Genomic DNA, 19,760 nt, shown 5'->3' with positions numbered 1-19,760 from the left:
CACTTGCTAAGTATCAACATTCTTTCACAATGGGTCTTTTAGTCATTTGTGTAAGTTAGTGATTCTACTATATAGCAATTATAAAGGACATCGAATTTGCTATGATGAAGTACTAATTCACAATCCTATTAATTTACTACTGAGTGTTTGGTACTATTATTTTCAGTATGTTATGGGCCTGACAAAATAGGTATAAAACTAAACTCTAAATCTGAGGTATTTTTTTAAGAAAAATAAATTTTACCTATCGGTTAAAGTCACTTGAAGCCTTTGTTAGCAAAATGTAACTCCTGCCTGAACTCTGAAATCTCTGTTTTTGGAAATCATTGCAGTGAAATTTGATATTTTTTATTGTAGGCCCTGACAAAAATAATGTATGTATTTCACAGTATAGAAAATGCTGGAGGCTTTGTTATTTTTAGCTATGTAACCTTTAAGCATCTCAGAATATATACCAGTAAATCAGTCTTTAACAGGTGAATGGCTTAATAGAACAAGACAGATGACTTACAGATGTGGACAACATCTTTCCAAATGCTTTTTTCTTACCTTTGAACTTTTCAACTGGGATGGCTACAAGCCAGTTCTGGGGGCTATAGATAAAATGAGTTAAGAATAGATTAAAACATTTCCCTGATGATGTATAATGTTTCTCTATTGACTGTGTTATTTTTCCATTACCCCTTTAAACCATCCAGATAGAATTTCTTAACCCAGTTTAAAATTACTCATGTTCTTTTATTATTATTATTTCATTTTATGTGTCTTGTAGCAGGTTTTTTTTGGGGTCTGACCCAGCACTGGGAAGTGTAAGATTTTCTTATAAGGCTATGATTGTTAGCTGACATTTTAATAACCAGCTAGGTAACTGGGATGCCCAATTTCCATTCATTTTAGGCATCTTTAAAAATCCCAGCCAGTGTCTGTCTAGATAAATTGCTGTGCAGTTTCAGACCAGACATATTATTCATACTGTTTCTTCTGTTCTCATCTTATTGTTTCCCCACCTCCCTCTATTGATAAATTTATCAATCATAAATATTGATTTTCTATAACCCAAATGGTTTGGGATTTCCTGGAAAAATGAAACAATTGAGAAGAAAGTGGAGGAATTGTGATGGGAGCATAACCCCACCTGGAGCTCATGGTCAAAAGGGCACGAATTTAGAAGTAATCTGCCAGAAAGTTTAAAACAATTGAGGCAATCATCCAAATGATACACAGGAAGTTAGTAATGACCATGGAAAAGAGGAGTTTAAAGAATGTGAAATGACTCTGTCCCCATGAATATTATAAGGATTCCTCTTTGCTACTGTAATCCAAACAACAATAGTAATGCCTAGAGACTTTAGTCCAGATTGGGATCCCATTGTGCTAGGCCCTGTACAAATGCATGGTAAAAGACAGTCTCTGCCCTGAAGAGTTTGAAGTTTGAATAGACAAGACAGAAAAAAAAGGTGTGAAAAAGGAAGGATTATTATTGCCATTTTGCAGATAGGGAAATGGAGGGTTAAGTGATTTATCCAAGGTCACATAGGAAGTTGAGAGAGAGAGCCCAGATTTCCTGAGTTCTAGCTCAAGCCTGCTCGACAATTAAAATTTAGGTTGACATAGCTACAGCACTCAGGAGTGTGAATAATCCACACTGCTGACTGCCATGGTTATGCCATCCTCAGCCCCAGTGCGATGCACATAGGTCACCAGAAGAATGCTTCTGCCAACCTAGCTCCCATTGCTTGGGGAGGTGCTGTTCCTACAGTAATGGAAAAACCCCTTCAGTGTCTAAGCTACAGGGCTACAGCTGCATAGCCATTGCGCCACAGCTGTGCTGCTCTAGCAGCTGTAGCGTCAACCTGGCCTTACAGGCTTAATCAAAAGATCATCTTTCTTTTCTAATGTGTTACAATGGATATGGAGTGATAAAGTGAAAGAATAAAACCTCAAATTCTATGTGTGACACCAGTGCAACCATTTCTAACTCATACAAAGGAAGAGAGGGCGAGAGTGCAAAAGGGATGAATCAGGACTTCTGGATCCAGCTCTAAGCTCTGCCACTGCCTTCCTGCATTGCTCACAGACACACATCTTGTCTGGACCTCAGTTTTTGCAACTGTACAATGAGTATAGCTGTCTCCCAAGGATATTGTGGGCATTACTTAACTAGTGTCTGTGAAGGACTTGGAGATCCTGAGATGTAAGTTTTATATCAATATTAAATGTTTAAAATGTTCAGTGTCTCTCCCCTCTTGCTTGCCCAATCCATTTAACTTAATTGGAAGGCTCATAAAAGTGTGAAGTATGATGGTGTCTCTTAATTAATGTCATTACCTTTGTGGAAACCATTTTGTGCCATGTCAATGTATGGGCTGAATGTCAAAGAAAGTTGATATTTAAACATTCTTGCACCAGAAAATAAGGTTTGGTATGAAATAAAATGAGCTCTATGGGTGTAAGTGCAGGATGAATTTAGAAACCAGATAATGTTGGTAATACCTATAAAAGCAAAGTAATAAATAATAGAAGATAGCAAATGTACAGTAATAAATAAATAGGCTAGGCGACTAAAAATAGAAAACAGCCTCATGTTACTGAGGGACTGACTACACAGTGATTTATATCTAGCTTTGGCCTGTAAGGCAAAATGCCTTACAGAAGTCTAAGTATATTACGTCAAGACTACAGTATTACCATTATCAACCAAATTTGTAATCTCATTAAAAAAATATCAAGTGGTTTGACAGGATCTATTTTCCATAAACCCATGTTAGCTGTCATTAATTATATTACCCTCCCTTTAATTCTTTATAAATCAAGTCCCTTATCAGCTGCTTCATTATCTTGCCTGGAATCAATCTCAGACTGACAGACCTTTAATTATTCTTTTTAAATATTGGCACAACATTACTGTTCTTCCAGTCTTCTGAAACTTCCCCAGGGCTCCAAGACTTACTGAAAATCACCATAAATGGTCCAGTGAGCTCCTCCGGCAGCTCATTAAAAACATTTGGATGCAAGTTATCTGGATCTGATGATTTAAAAATGTCTAACTTTAGCAGCTGCTGTTAACAGCCCATCCCCAAGATACTAGTGGAATGGAAAGAGTGTTATCATATGATATAACTACATTATCTGTTTTTTTCCCAAATACAGAACAGAAATATTAACTGGGCATTTCTGCCTCTTCTGCATTATTATTGGTAATTCTATCCTTTCCATCTAGTAATGGACCAATATGATCGTTAAGATTTCTTTTTGTTCCTAGTATACTTAAAAAATCCTCCTTCCTATTGTCCTTAATGCTGCTAGACATAGAGTTCCCTTGTGTCCCTTTGCTCCCCTTATCAATTTTCTACAATTCCGCACTTCTGACTTATGTTCATTACTACTGACTTCTCCTTTCTTCCATTCATTTATATATAGATATATATAAATAGTAGCTGGCTTCATTTTGCTTCTAAACCAGGTCAGTTTTTTAATCAGTATGGCCTTCTTCCTCAATTCTTGGATTGTGGCTTTTTGCGTGTCTAGTAAAGCCTTCTTAAACAATTCCCAACTATCATTCACATTTTTCTGATGAAATTTTTCCTCTCTGCTCGTTTGGCTCACAATTATTTTCAGCTTTGTGAAATTGGCCCCTTTAAAGAACCGAGTATATATTACTGGTTTGGGCTCTGGTCTTTCTCTCAAGCTTTTATATCTTTAGATACCAATTAGGCTATATTTTCACTGTCAAAAGAAGGTATGTTTATTACAGCAATATAACTAACTTGATGTAGGTGTCCTGCTGTAGAATGCTAATGTAGACAAAGTATGGGTAGTTTTTACCTCCAGCTCATTGAAGTCAACATTATGCCCATACCCACAACATGGGGTTTATCTCAATTAGGTTACATGGAGGTAAAAATTACCTGTGCCTTGTCTCCAGTAGGATGTTACAGTAAGATAGCTAATTCGAGTTAGCTACTTCATCGTAATAAACATATCTTATTCTATCTTCGAGTGATTGCTCATATGCATTCCAATATAGGTGTGTGCGCGCCCCGTGCACAGATTCCCGGAACTTTTTTCCCTAGCAAGCCCCGCAGGGCCAGCTCAGGCGCCCCCTGGAGTGCCACGCTCATGTCGCGGTATAAAGGGCGCTGCTGGCCCCACGGGCCCCCAGTTTCTTCTTTCCGCCTGTGACGGTTGCTGGAACTATTGCCTCTTGCTGTCTGCAAGTAGCATTCGTACCCTAGCTTGTTTATTGACTGTTTCTTTAGCGTGTAGTGTTAAGTAGTTGTTGATAGTTAGTAGTTAATTGTTAGAGATAAGTACCCCTGACGGGGTTCTGTTCTTGGAGTCATGCCGGGCTCTTCAGGCTTCAAGAACTGTGATCTCTGTGCTAAAGCCTTCCCGGTTAGCGATCCACACGACCGTTGCCTCCGGTGTCTCGGGGAGCAACATAGACGTGACAAGTGCCGGATCTGTAAGTCCTTCAAGCCTCGGACTCAAAAAGAAAGAGATGCTAGGCTGAAGGCTATTTTGATGGAGTCAGCGCTCCGACCAGCGTCCGAGCCATCTCGATCACTGTCGGCACCGAGTGTGTTGTCGGTGCGGAGCGCCCCTCCACTGGCACCGCCCTCGGCACCGACACCGGCACCGAAGGTGCCGAAGAAGACCGCACCTAAGGACTCCTCCCTGCTCTGCAGCAAGGAGCGAGTAAGGAGACACCTCAGCCACGGGCCGTGGAGATCACTCCGGCCCCGGTGTCTCCACGCGGGCTGCCTCCCCCGACTCCTGGGGGTGGGGAGTGCACCTGCAAGGGCCGTTGACGCTGGAGGCGTTTACTGCGGCACGCGCCCTCATGGCCCTGCCTACGCCTCCGTTCCCCCCTCGGCCGAGGGGCAAGGGACCTGCGTCTCAGGGCAAACCCGCGCTGGGTGGTCCCGGTGGGTGGAGACGTTCCCAATCTAAGTCTCCATCCAGACGGTCACGGAGGGTGGAGTGCGTCGACTCCCCTCCGAGCTCCGACTCTAGGTCGTCAAGCTACTCGGCACTGCAGCACCGTGGGCGGTCCCGAGTCCATCGCCGGGGTCGCCGTCGGTCCAGCTCCGACCGCGGCAAAGGCCGCAGTTCGGGCTCGCAAACTCCGGTACGGAGCCCATCCCGGCACCAGTCAGGGTCCCTGTCCGGTATATCGAGGGACAGTAGCCCGCGACTGTCAGCGCCAGAAACCCGGCAGCCTCTTTCCATGTCGGCACCGATGGGCCTGGCACTTATGGCACCGGTAGGCCCGGCACCGATGGGCCCGGCACTTACGGCACCGATGGGCCCGGCACCGATGGACCCGGCACCGACGACTTGGAGGACAGAGTCTCCTCAGCTTCACCGGCACCGGCACCGCTCCCGCTCCAGAGGGGGTAAGCAGCACCGCAAGTCGTCCCGACGTAGGGGCAGGTCCTCGACGTCGTCTTCCCCGGTCTCGTCCTCCCACCGGCACCGCAGACGTCGGCACCGGTCGTTATCGTCTTCGTCCAGCCGCTCTCCACGTCGCAGTGGCAAGCGACGCATGGGAGGTTCTGGAGGCAAACGGGCTATGGTGCAGCAGCCCCTACCCTGGCAAGCACTGGGTTGGGGCCAAGGGCCTTGGCAGTGGCCATATTGGGGACCAGGGAACGCTCCCATGGCCCAGGGGTCAGTGTCCCTGCAATCTGCGGTGGCCCCTCAGGTACCCCCACGCCCAAAAACACAAGGGCAGGTCTCTGAGGAGGATTCTGACCCAGGGGAGGGACCCTCCACTGGACCCTTACCTCCATCCTCTTCCTCATCTCCGGATGATGCGGTGGCCAGGGATCACAGGGCTCCCCTGTTTGATTTCCGCGCCCATCAGGACCTCCTGAAAAGGGCAGCTGAGAACTTGGGCATGGAGTTTAAGCTCATGTCTGAGGAGGAGGACCCTTTATTTGGGCCCTCAAGGTCTGTGGGGCCATCAAGGGCAACCCTACCAGTCCATGACAGGGTCATGAAGATCGCCAGGAACCTCTGGCAGACCCCTCCTCTCTACCCTCCACATCCAAGGGGGTAGAGAGAAAATATTATGTCCCCAAGGAACCCTTTGAGTTTTTATATAACCACCCTGCCCCAAGCTCTTTGGTGGTCGATGCGGCCAACCAAAGAGACCGTCAAGGGAACCAGGGGAACAATCCCAAAGACAAGGAGGGTCGGAAACTGGATTTATTTGGGAGGAAGATCTACTCTACTGCAGCCTTGCAGTTTATAGTAGCGAACCACCAGGCCCTCTTAGGCAAATATAACCTAAACCTCTGGGCCTCGTTGCAAAGGTTTGCTGCCACATTACCGCCTGACCAAGCGGCGGATTTTGCCACAGTATTGCAGGAGGGGGAGGCGGTGGCAAATGCGGCCCTGCAGTCTGCCAGCGATGCGGCGGACACTGCTAGCAGGGCGATGGCCTCCGCTGTCGTCATGCGCCGCTGTTCTTGGCTCCAGGCGTCCGGCCTGTCCCCGGAGGATCAACAGGCCATACAAGACCTCCCCTTCGACGGCTCGGGACTCTTTTAGGAGAAAACGGATGAAAAACTGAATGCCCTCAAGGACTCTCGGGCTACCCTGAAGTCCCTGGGGCTGTATACCCCCCAGGCCGCAAGACGGCAATCCCAGCCTCAATTCCAGAGGCACCGCCACCCCCACCAAGGCAGCCGCCTCGACCCGCCCAGCAGAGGAGATGTCATGAGCGCTATCGTGGACCCAACAGAAGAGGCCGGCAAGGGTCCTCTGCTGGGGGTCAGCAAGGGCCTTCTAAAGGGGGTAATGTTAATAAACGTTTTTGACCCTGTGCAGGAGGGTAGTACTCTTCCTTCTCCCCGGGATCTTAACCGACCGTTTGCGGATAGGCTCCGTCCCTTCTTTACAGAATGGGAAGCCATTACTACGGACCGTTGGGTCCTAGAGGTGATCGCCAAGGGTTATACCCTCCAGCTCACGGCCTTCCCCCCCAACTTCCCCCCTAGGATGTCCCCCATCGGGGACCCTGCCCATGTTCAGCTCTTGGTGCAGGAGATTGATTCACTCCTGGAGCTGGGGGCGATAGAGGAAGTCCCGGTGACCGAGGAAGGTCGGGGATTTTATTCTAGATATTTTTTGATTCCCAAGGCGAAGGGGGGCCTTAGACCCATTTTAGACCTACGTCGTCTGAATAAGTATATCAGACGCATTAAATTCCTCATGGTTTCCCTTGCCACGATCATTCTGGTCTTAGACCCTGGGGACTGGTACGCTGCCCTGGATTTGAAGGATGCGTACTTCCACATCTCTATATTACCCAGCCATAGGAGGTTCTTACGGTTCATGGTAGCTGGGCCACACTACCAGTTTTGGTCCCTACCTTTCGGGCTCTCCTCAGCACCCAGAGTTTTTACTAAATGCATGGCAGTGGTGGTGGCCCACCTGCGTCGCAGCGGGGTACAGGTCTTCTCCTACCTGGATGACTGGTTGATCCGGGGGAAGTCGAGGGCCCATGTGAGGAGTAGCTTACGTCTCACCTGCGAGACATGCGCCAGATTGGGGTTACTTATTAATGAACAGTATCCACACTCTCTCCAGTACAACGTATAGATTTTATTGGAGCTACATTGGATGCGGTACAGGCCAGAGCCTTCCTCCCGCAGACTCGGTTCGAGGCAATGGCGGCCATTATCTCCGATCTCCACAGGTCCCCCACGACGATGGCCAGACATTGTCTGCAGCTGTTGGGACATATGGCAGCCTCCACATATGTAGTGAGGCTGGCTCGCCTTAGGCTTAGGCCTCTACAGGCATGGTTAGCATCGGTGTATGTGCCAAACAGGCATTCTCTAACTAGAGTGGTCATGGTTCCCCCACAGGTGCTGTCCTCCTCAATTGGTGGAGGGACCCAAGGGAAGTGATGAAGGGAGTCCCGTTCAGAGACCTAACCCAGTCAGTGACGCTCATCACAGATGCATCCGATGTGGGATGGGGAGCCCACATCAGTCGCAACCGGGGCACCCAAGGGCTGTGGTCACCCGAGGAAAGGACTCTGCACATCAATGTGCGCGAGCTCAGAGCGGTCCACTTGGCCTGCAAGGTTTTCCTTCAATTCCTGAAGGGCAGGGTAATCCAGGTCCTCACGGACAATACGGCGGCTATGTTCTACGTTAACAGACAAGGGGGAGCACGCTCCTCGGCTCTCTGCCAGGAAGCTATTCGCCTGTGGGATTTCGCGGTGAGGCACAATTTTCACTTATCTGCCTCTCACCTCCCTGGGGTCAGGAACGACGAGGCGGACCACCTCAGCAGGTCATTCTCACCCCGCCATGACTGGTCCTTACACCAGGACATAGTGACTTTAATCTTCCAGAGGTGGGGTATTCCCCATCTTGACCTGTTCGCATCAGCCTGGAGCAGGAAATGCCCGAGGTTTTGCTCGCTCAGGGGTCGCGAACCGGGCTCGCTGTCAGATGCATTCCTGATAGACTGGACAGGGGGCCTAATGTACGCATTCCCCCCCATTCCACTCTTGCCACAAGTCCTTCTCAAAATCAAGAGGGACAGGGCGAACGTCATCCTTATCGCCCCAGCGTGGCCGAGACAGCATTGGTACAGTATGCTGCTCGACCTCTCCATCACCAAGCCGATTCCGCTACCCAGACGATGCGACTTGATCTCCCAGGCCCAGGGGCGCTTGTTGCACCCGGACCTGGACTCCCTCCACCTTACTGCCTGGAGACTCTGTGGCTGACGGAGGGAGAGAGGGCCTGATCCCTACAAGTCCAGCAGGTTCTCCTGGGTAGCAGGAAACCATCCACGCAAGTTACATACAGGGCTAAGTGGAGGAGGTTTTCGGGGTGGGCGGAATCTAAAGGTTTACAGGCGAGTCTCTCACCCATACAGGCTATCTTGGAATACCTGCTGCACCTGAAGCTGCAGGGCCTGGCCCTGGCTTCCCTCAAGGTACACCTGACAGCCATTTCGGCTTTCCACCAGCCAGTGGATAGACGGTCCCTATTTTCCCACCCCATGTCAGTTAGGTTCCTTAAGGGGGTGGAGAGGACCTTCCCTCAGGTCCGGGACCCAGTGCCGCCATGGGACCTCAACTTGGTCCTTAACATGTTGATGAGACACCCCTTCGAGCCCATGGCCACATGCTCCCTTCTCCTCCTGTCTTGGAAGGTAGCCTTCCTGGTGGCCATTACCTCGGCTAGGAGGGTCTCCGAACTAAGGGCATTGACCTCGGAGCCCCCCTACACTGTGTTTTACAAGGATAAGGTCCGACTGAGGCTCCACCCAGCATTTATGCCTAAGGTGGTGTTCCAGTTCCACTGTAATCAAGATATTTTCCTTCCTGTGTTCTTTCCAAAACCCCACGGTTCGGAGGAGGAAAGGAGAGGACATTCGCTGGATGTCAGGCGAGCCTTGGCCTACTATATTGAGCGGACCAAGCCTTTCCGGAAGTCGACACAGCTCTTCGTGGCTGTGGCGGACAGGATGAAGGGCTCACCTGTCTCCACCCAGCGAATCTCCAACTGGATTACCGCCTGCATCAAAGCATGTTATGAGCAGGCAGGGGTGCCCCTCCCAGGTACGGTACGGGCACACTCAACTAGAGCCCAGGCCTCCTCCGCGGCTTTCCTGGAGCGGGTGCCCCTGCAGGACATCTGCAGAGCAGCGACCTGGTCGTCAGTCCATACGTTCACGTTGCACTACGCCATCGTGAAGCAGGCCAGGGAAGATGCGGGGTTCGGCAGAGCCGTGCTATCAAGAGCAGGTCACCGATAACTCCTACCCACCTCCAAGGTATGGCTAATTAATCACCTATATTGGAATGCATATGAGCAATCACTCAAAGATAGAAAGCAAGGTTACTTACCAGTAACTGTTGTTCTTCGAGATGTGTTGCTCATATCCATTCCAAACCCACCCCCCGTCCCCGCTGTCGGAGTTGGCAGAAAGAAGGGACTGGGGACCCGCGGGGCCAGCAGCGCCCTTTATACCGCGATATGAGCGCGGCACTCCAGGGGGCGCCTGAGCTGGCCATGCGGGGCTTGCTAGGGAAAAAGGTTCCGGGAATCTGTGCACTGGGCGCGCACACACCTATATTGGAATGGATATGAGCAACACATCTCGAAGAACAACAGTTACTGGTAAGTAACCTTGCTTTTTGGCAGCGAAGATACAGCCTTAGTGCATCCCATTGGCCTTGTGTTATGTTGTGTTAATGCTATAACTTTGTGAATCGCTTTTTGAGTTTACAATCTAAAATATTTCCTTTTGTGTGTCAACACTAAATGTCTGCATTACAATTTTACCAGGTCCAATAGTACTTTATTATTATTATTGTTTATTTTATTAATTATTTGTATTACTATAAACGCCATAGTCATAGACTAGGACCCCATTATGCTAGGGTGCTGTACAAACACAAAATGAAAAGACTGTCCCTGTGCTGGTATGCTCTTAGGTCTAGATATGGATCTCAGGAAAATATGGTAAGGAAACGTCTCTCTTGGTGGTGGGGGAGAGTACCACTGCAGGGGAAGTGTTCTAATCTGTCTCTCTCTGTCTTTCTCTTTTCTCCCCTCCCATACTCAAGGTGTATTTTCACTGAGGTGAAGAGGAGAAGTGAGTCCCCACTTTTTTTTGTTCTGCTGAGTGGCTGGGAGATATTTTTCTGCACAGCTAGCTTGAATCGACAGCAGCATCAGCACCACATCTGTTCATACCTGTTTGGGTTGTCTTCTGCTAATTGAGTGCAATGGGACTGCATGTGTGTATGGGAAGAATTTGGCCAAAATAAATTATTTTAGTGAAAGTTTATAATATGGGGACTGTATTTCAGAATGAATACAGTCAGAATTGTGGAGAGAACTCAAAATTACAAGATCTGTGATTATTTTTCCCCTAAACCTATGTTTTCCCACATATTAAGGGACATTTTTCTTGTGAACTTTGCTATGTGCATTTCACTGAGACATTTAACAATCCTACTCATGTAAATTGTCCAAGAAGCAGCTCCATTCCTTGTATCAGATTGGGCAGAGAGATTGTGCAATGATGTCACAAAAAGGGGGCAGGACTACTTTAGATTCTGCTTAACAAACAAACAAAGAAACAAACAAAAAACACCCTTGATACCTACCGGCACTGTCCGAAGTGATTGTTCACCAAGGGCATTACTGCTTCAGAAGGACTAATTCTATACTAAGTTTCCAATTGAAACGATTTTTGGGTAGTGCTGTTTAAAGATTATTAGAATTCTTGCTACAACGGGGAATTGTTTAGATTCACTAGAGGTGGGCATGGCACACATACTTCATGGCAGTAGGCACAATAGAAAACCACAAGACAGAGAAAAATGGACTCATTTCACTCTCCCTCAGATAGCTGAAGGTAAAGAAATTTTATTTAAATTTCAAAATAAATTGACCTTCTAGCAGAGACCAAGCATGAAACTTTCACCCGAAATGCGAATGGCTTGGAAAGTTTGGAGCATGTGAAAAGAGGATTCAAGTGGAAACTATTTTGCAACTTTTGAACATGACTCTAGTCTGAAAAGTGATTACATAAAAATGACACCTTCTTACCAAATAGATTGGCTTCCTATATGTATGATCTGAGTCTCAGCTTTGTCACAGTTTAATGTACTGAACACAGGCTGCTATAGTCACTATAGTCAACAAAAGTTTTTTGTGTCTTGTTGTAACCTCTTAGCCTTTCAGAGCCAACACTGATAGAAGAGAAGGAACTGGAGTCTAATCCTCTTTGCCCATTAAAATAATTGATCTATTGAGCAGGGATGCTAATTTCCCACAGATCCAAGAGGGAGACCCAAATGGAGGTTGTGATGGGATGTATTCCCCACACTGGCCCAGGCAGGGCTGAAATGAGCCAAGTGAGCCCAATCAGCCCATTTGGCTGCAATCTGGGGGAATTAAGCCTGGGAGAAAAGCCCTCATTAGGGGAATCTCACCTTTGTGGGAACAGGCGGGGCTTTATCTAAAGCCAAGAAATTGGAAGCAGAGGGGGCTGCAGGACAGTAGTCTGCAATCGCTCTCTGGGAGAAGGGAGGTGTGTTGGGGGAGGGGGATATAGACAAGTAGACCACAGTTACTCCCTGGGAGGAGGGAGTTGAGAGGTTGGCAGACCCAGAGGAGTGGGGAGAGCCAGGAGGTAAGGAAGAGGCTCAGGGGAAGGCAGCAAGGTGCAGGAGAGAATTATACTTGTTGTTTGAAGGGTCCCTGAGCCACAACCCAGAGTAGAGAGTGGGCCTGGGTTTCTCTACCAGCCACTGAAGGAGTGGCACATGAGGCAATGAATGGAAGGACTGCCTGAACCGGCTGGTGAGCAGGGACTTTGATACACTTCGCAGAAGGGTTAGTCACACTGACCTGGCTGGAGGACCGATTCATTAAGCGGAGGCTGCATTTCCTAAGAGATAAGAGTGCAACTGCAAGAAAAGGCATTGCTTATGCAGCGCTAAACCCCTAAATGTCCCGGAGAAGGCGCCATCCTATGGTGAGTAGAGCTCCCTGTCACAGAGGTAATAGGACTCTGACCTGCAATGCCTCTGGTCCAAAAATTTAGGCTCAGAGCAGGAGACATAACTGCAAACCCTGAACCTTCCCTGATCCACTTTTCTTGTTTTTGAGTGGCCCCAGCCCCTAAGGAGTCCCAGTGGTGGGGCAACTGCACAGGGGCGGTGAAAAGCTCAGTGCTATGGAGTGTGCTGGTGGGTCCACTTTCCCTGTGGAAATTCATAGGTCCACTTGCAGTGAGCTCCCTCCATGCCCAGATCTTTGGTGAATGTTCAGACCACTGTTTCCATTTGCTTTTTCCAAATTAACCCTTTCATGCTTGACATGCCATAACCTCCCCAAAGAGGGATATACACATAAGGCACAGTTCAGCAAAGTATCTGAATAGTACCATTAAGGTCAGTAGGACTACTCACAGGCTTGAAGTTACAAACATGCTGCAGCATTTTGCTGAATCAAGGACTTATAGCATGATGAGAATCAGTGAGGAATGTCTGTCTTTTCAGAAATCTATATTAAATTTTGGTACATTTACAGTTGTGCCTCCCAAAAGGCTTCAGCCTAGCACAGAAATCCCTGAGGCTGAGGAGGCAGGTGTGAACAACCAATATTCTGTCCATCGTTGGCCTAAGAGGGAAAGATAATAACATTAGTTCTTGAGGGGAAGATAGCAGAAAACATAAATAAGCACAGAACATTGTGTTCCTTTTTAACAAACTGGTTCGAACTAATTATAGCACATCCCAGCACAAATAATGTTATCCGATCAGAAGCTCTAGTTGATAATAAATCATTTGTAGCTTTGAGCAAGACTGTCTCTGTACAATGCTATGCCCTTAGGTCAGGAAGACACTTCACACTGTCAGATATGCCTGCCTTTGTTAAGCCACAGTTTTACCCAAAACTGTGGAGCCATGGTATAGGCTGAAAAACTGGCAGTGACCTGGAGCAGGTGTAGACTTTTATAAAAGATGTATGTACCCAGAACAACTGCAGACGCCAGTGAAGTATTTACAAAACACATTAAAAGTGCGTGGACAGTGGTTCAGCAGCCAAATAGGACATATAGCTCGGGACAAGATGTTATTGGCTGAAACTGGTTCACTAGTGGATTAATCTTGCAAGAATAACTGAGGCAAACCTCGGGAAACAAACATCTGGGGGTATCAATACAACTTCATAATGGAAGCTGTTTCCAAAGCTACTGGCATTTATGTTCCCAAAGAAAATTCATTCAGTGCCTTACACTTACCCATTGAGAATACCAAATCCAAATACAACCAACAAGCTCTAAGACTTCTCTGTTCCATTATGTATCTGTGAGTGGAAACACAAGTGAAAGCAAGCGCAGTCCAATGTATAGTTATTCATAAGCACCCCCTCTGATGGCACTGTGTGGTGTCAGAGCACCTATGTGTGACCAGGCTATAGCCAATAGTTATGGCTGAGTCTAAAAACAGTAGCTCTAGAAACATTCTAAGCTTCTCCTCTGCTTCTTCCAAACATCTGAAAGCCAAAATATGTAGGAAGCTGTGCCAGTCTCAATGAGGCTACAGGGCATAGTCAATAATATCAACAAGAGAATGGTTATTTGACGAAAGACCAGTCTCCATAAAGAGAGGCATAAAAATCAGAATTGTCAATTGGGCCCAATCCTAGGCCCACTGAAGTTAATGGCAAAAATCCTATTGACTTCAATGGCAGTCACATCAGTACAAAAATGCCAGTAGCCATAGATTACAAAGTCAAGACCTGAAGAAGTGCTCTGTGTACGCTCAAAAGCTTGTGTCTCTAACCAACAAAAGTTGGAACTTGGTCCAATAAAAGATATTACCTCACCCACCTTGTCTCTCTGGCATCCAAACATGACTGTATTGTATACAAATGCATTCAGAACATCATGTTTGAAAGGAACAGGATGTCTCAGAATCAGAGACAAAATATTTGATCACACCTCTCTTTGTGTACCAAGAAGAAATCAAAAAGGGAGTATGGTATAACAGGAATACAGTATTTCTAAACTAAACACACAGGTCATAGATAAAGTAACTTCTGACTTTGAATTATGCTTTGCTAGCCAGCTCCAGCTGAATGAATGAAAGTATATTTATATTGACGTAAATACTGATTGTTCTGTAGTGAGGTGTGGAGGGAGGTAAGCTGTAAGGGGGAGAGGGTTTGCAGGTCAGTGCTGCATCATTCAGGGACCCCAGCTACATAATTTAAGTGCAGTGTGCTACATGGAGCATTGTGTGTGCATGTGCATGAATGAGATTATCTATCTATCTATCTAACCTACATTAAACAAGATTATTAAGATTACAAAGTCAAGCACTCAGAATTTAGTAAATGCCAGAATGACCGTTGCCTGTGAAACCTTAATTCGGCCCCCTTGCGGGTATGCATTATGTTACTGTCTTTAATTACACGACCACATGTGTTTTTATTCCTCTTTCAGTGCTCAGGATTGATCTGCATCAGGCAACAATCTTGTGGAAAAAATGTTATGTCATCATTTAATTAAAGACTGTGCCATAATGCATCTGCACAAGGGAGCTGAATTAACTTTTCACAGGCAAACTTAATTCTAGAAAATTCCAAATTTTCTATCTTTTGAGAGCTTGGCTTTGCAATCTTCATAACAATGTTCTTTTAACACAGTTCTTTGTGTGTAATTTCCTAGGGTTTTTTAAAAAGCCATAGAAAAAAACAGAAAATAGATCATGTGGCATCACATTACCGTCCATGTGGGTTATCAGCAGGGTTGAAGACTGCTGTGTCTTGTGCTAATGGAGCAAGTGATAGCAGTAGCAAGTTGTCATCCTCTGTGTAGACCAGCAGGAGAAGGAGATGGGACACTACCAGTGAGTATCACAGATATTCACTGACAGCAGAGGAATGGTGAAACTCAGGAATCTTGGGTATTAATTTAAGCAAAACAGTCTATTTTCCTGTAGTCTCATTTTTGGAAATGGCTAAACAGTTTCTGGGAGGAGAGGGGGGTTATCAACTTTCCGGTAGAGAAGTTTCAGCCTGAAATGTTAAAGTTTGGCAAAGTTATAAGAAAATAACAACAGCGGTTTAAAAGGAGGAAGTTTCAGGCAATTTTAACAATAATCAACGCTAGAAGCCTTACCTATAATTTACACGTATGTGTATACATACACCCTCCCCCATATCCTCTGCCACATATCAGAATTTATATATATGTGAGCGAGCTTGTTACATTTTTACAATAATATAAAGTAATACAAAGAGACAAACATCCTAGAAGTAACTCCGCTTACAGAATAATGATGAAATCAATCAATTTTTCCACTGTTCCGGGAAAACAGTCAAATGGTCTTCCCGTTTCAAAAGCCACAGCATACATTAAGGACAATTTAGAGATTGTTCCAAATGACAAATTCTGCTGCCATATCTGTTCTGTGGTGGCTTGGATTCCAGGTTATGGCTTGGGGCTATCTTTACTAAAAATTATTAAAATAATTAATCTGCCAATCACTTTCCCTTTTTTCCAGCTTTTTTAAAGTTATTTAAAGTTTCACTTTAAAAAAAGGAGAGGCGAAGATGGGACTGGGTTCCTGGGTGAACAAGGATAGTCCAGCCAGACTCTCCCAGCATAAAGGAGCTGAGATTTTGAAGAATAATTTTAGTATCCAATTTCTAAAACTTTCTCAAATTTTTCTTACCTCAACAAGTATTCTCAGGGTGGGCGAGAAGTACAGGATCAACCGTGACCAGCTAACAGATTGAAAAGGCTGAAAATGTCATCTATGCTAGTTTTAAAACAAGTTTTAATACACTTTTTAAATGTGGCCTTTTTTCCTAGTCTAGATGTGGCTTCAGTCTATTAATGGTACACCTGAGTCTCTGAGGATCAGTCAGAAAGAGGTGACACAAGAGATCTGCATCGAACTAGAATATTTCGGTGCCTTTCTTTCTGCTCTATTTCACTGTTGTACAATACATCTATAAACATAACCTGCAGTTACCTTTTGTACCTTCTCATTATTCCCCAAACAAACATTCTCTAGGCTTTGGATTTTGCCAGAAACTTGTATGCTCCGGCAAATCTAACCCAATAGATTCAATAGGAGTTTTCCAGTAAAAAAGGAGTCACAACCAGCAGTACTGCAATCTCTGAATTATGGGCCACGTACTGACTATTGTGCTAAGCCAAAGTTAAATGTGCTTTGTACAGATAAAGGAGATAGAATCCTTCATCTCCCCGAGCTGGAGCACCAGCAGAGACCAAAGTAGTGGAAGAAGCATCTATGCAGTGCTTAAAGAGGTGTGAAAAAAATGGGCAGCTCTACCATCACTCTGACATCTGCCTCTCTTCTTCCTAGCAATTAATTCTGCTCCCAACCCCAAAATCAATTTTGTCTTTTCCACCACCGCATCGTATCTGCTCCTCGTGCAGCTCCTGGGTTTCTTCACCCCCATTCTCAGGCTTGAGGGGTGGTTGCACCTGGGTCCCCTTTATTTCTTCTGAGGCTAGGTATTAAGGGGAGGTCAAGGGGCAGAGGACCCACCCTTGCTTGCAAGAGGGAGTGGGAGAAGGAGGGAGTGGAGCCGCTCAGAGGTGCTGGGCTTCTGCTCCCTCCTCCCTTCCTGTGGGAACGGTGTCAGCTCCTGACCGGAGAGGGAGAGAGCTCTGCCTGCTTTCCACATCAGCTCTAACTGGCTTCTCTTCCCCAAGAGGTGGGTAAGGGGGGAGGAGGGAGGGAGAAGAAACCACTCAGAAGGGGTTTCCTCACAGGAGAGTCTAAATATGTGTAAAGTTCCAGAGGGGTAGCCGTGTTAGTCTGTATACAGCAAAAACAACAAGAGTTCTGTAGCACTTTAAAGATTAACAAATTTAATTTCTGCAGGCATAAGCTTTCGTGGCTGCAACCCACTTCGTCAAATGTAAGGAATAGATAGGAGGTATATATATTCATATCCAAGGGTAAGGAACAACAATGGGGAAAGTAGATATAAGCAAAGTCCATTCAGTTAGAGTAGTTGAGGCCTATTCACAACCATTGATTAGGAGGTGAGAATGTGTGAACAGTGACAATTACTTCTTGTAATGAGAGAACCATTCCAAGTCCCTATTTAGATCCAGTCTGATTGTGTCAAGTTTGCAGATGATTTCTAGCTCTGCAGTTTCTTGCTGAAGTCTGTTTTTGAAATTTTTTTTGTAGAAGTATGGCAACTTTCAAGTCAGCTACAGATTGTCCTGGGAGATTGAAGTGCTCTCCGACTGGTTTATGGATGTTATTATTTTTTATGTCTGATTTGTGTCCATTTATTCTTTTGCGTAATGACAGTCCGGTTTGGCCAATGTACATGGCAGAGGGGCATTGCTGGCACATATTACATTAGTAGACGTGCAGGTGAATGAGCTCCTGATGGTGTGGCTGATGTGGTTAGGACCTATGATGGTGTCACTAGAGTCGATGTACGGGCAGAGCTGGCAACAGGGTTTGTTGCAGGGATAGGTTCCTGGGTTAGTGTTCGTGTATGGTGTACGGTTGCTGATGAGTATTTGCTTCATGTTGGGGGGCTGTCTGAAAGCAAGGATAGATCTGCCTTCCATAGCTTGAGCAAGTGAGGGATCATCTGCTAGGATAGGTTGTAGATCCTTAATGATGGGTTGGAGAGATTTTAATTGGGGACTGTAGGTGATGGCCAGGGGTGTTCTGTTGTTTTCTTTGTTGGGTCTGTCCTGTAGTAGGGGCTTTTAAAGTGCTACAGGACTCGTTGTTTTTACTAAATATATGTAAGTGCACTCCTCGGTAACCTGGCTTGCATCCTAGACATTTTAACTCCCAGGTCTGTGATGCATTGCAACCTAGAGCACTTTAAGCACTGCTCTTTATTTACCTTTAGTGAGGGAAAGAAGAGAGGGGGAATGAAGTTGGGCCAGTAAATCAGAGTTGTCTTCCCACCCTCCTGCACTATGGAATGGAATAGAGTCCTCTTGTATGGCCTCCCTAGGGCTAGGATCAGCCATCCCTGTGCAGTGGAACATTGCCAGTTCTGCCCCCTTTAAGACCTACCACCCCCTCTTGCAGGATCTGGTCCTATACAAGACCTTGTTCCCACAATGGGCTCCAGGTAGGGAGACCCCTGGGCCCGTACAGTCAACATAGCTCCGTGCAGGTGTTCGCTTATTGCAGGATCTCCTATATAAAAGAGATGAAGTTCTGCTTTTCGTCTCTCTAGGTCAAGAAACGAGGACAATGAAAAGTAACAATAAAGGCAATTACTTTACAGCACTTTGTTGGGCTGTGTTTGTAGCTCATAAATCACATTCACATTTATTCCAAAAGAGTAATTATGAGTCCTCAAAATGTTTAAGGAAAATATGACAACAGTTTAAAACTCCTTTGTTTGAAATGATGTTAATAGCTCGTCTCATAGATTTTTGTTTATAAATAACCTTGCCTCCAAGTGCCTTATGTTAAGTGGTGTGGCTTTTTCGTTTTGCTTCTGGTTATCCAATAGCTTAAAACGTGGCTGTAGAAAGGTTTTTCTCACCTCCTGTGCTTAAAGGGACACAGTTAGGTTTTACAGCTGAACTGCAAAGCTTACAAACAAATAAACACAAACAAACAAAACAACTCCTCCCCCCCTGCTCTTTATGCTGAATTGCAGAGATTTTTAGGTTGTGTTGGTTGTGTTGTGTTTTCTGCTCGTATTTTACATTACACATCTTCAGCATTTACTCACCATCTCAAGGTCAGAAGTAAACATCTAGCAACAGTGTACTACAGAGTTCTGCAGTACAGCTGGGCTTTGATTTAAAAAAATATAATGGAAACCCCACTATTTAGGGCTCAGGCCTCTCAAATACATCTGTGCAGGCAGGTTCCTGCATCCACACAGATCCAAGTGCAGGATCTGGTCTTTAGACTTCATAAAAAATATTTTGGAGCATGAAAGTGTTGTCACCTTTGTTTGGGATCAGTTTTAAATCAGTTAAAGCTGCTGCTGTGCTCCAGCAAACATATGTGTTGCAGCATCAAGGGGCATCTGCACACTCTTGCCAATCCCAATTGTTCAAAACTGATGAGTCAAGCCCCAGAAAACCATGAGCATTTTTAAAAAATGCCACTTTTATTTGCCTTCTACTCTTTGTGCCTTTTGGGTTCACAAGTTCAAGCTTTGCTTTGCAACACTCCGGACTAGACACTTTTTACAATGAAAGCTGAGTCTCAC

The 19,760-nt window shown here is 45.8% G+C and overlaps 1 long non-coding RNA gene across 1 annotated transcript; it reads left to right on the top strand.

The window, feature by feature from the left end:
* Positions 1–2,107: 2,107 nt before the first annotated feature.
* Positions 2,108–11,272, top strand: LOC137144736 (uncharacterized). Its single transcript, XR_010917470.1, has 3 exons — positions 2,108–2,194; positions 10,475–10,502; positions 10,607–11,272. It is a non-coding gene; the product is annotated as an uncharacterized lncRNA (long non-coding RNA).
* Positions 11,273–19,760: the final 8,488 nt, after the last annotated feature.

This window comes from Emydura macquarii, unplaced genomic scaffold (genome assembly GCF_026122565.2).
Source record: "Emydura macquarii macquarii isolate MOO-44397 ecotype Brisbane River unplaced genomic scaffold, CSIRO-AGI_Emac_v2 contig_3477, whole genome shotgun sequence".
NCBI classification, from domain to species: Eukaryota; Metazoa; Chordata; order Testudines; family Chelidae; genus Emydura; species Emydura macquarii.
Note: the sequence above shows the minus strand (reverse complement) of the source record. Positions and strands in the feature narration are given on the sequence as shown.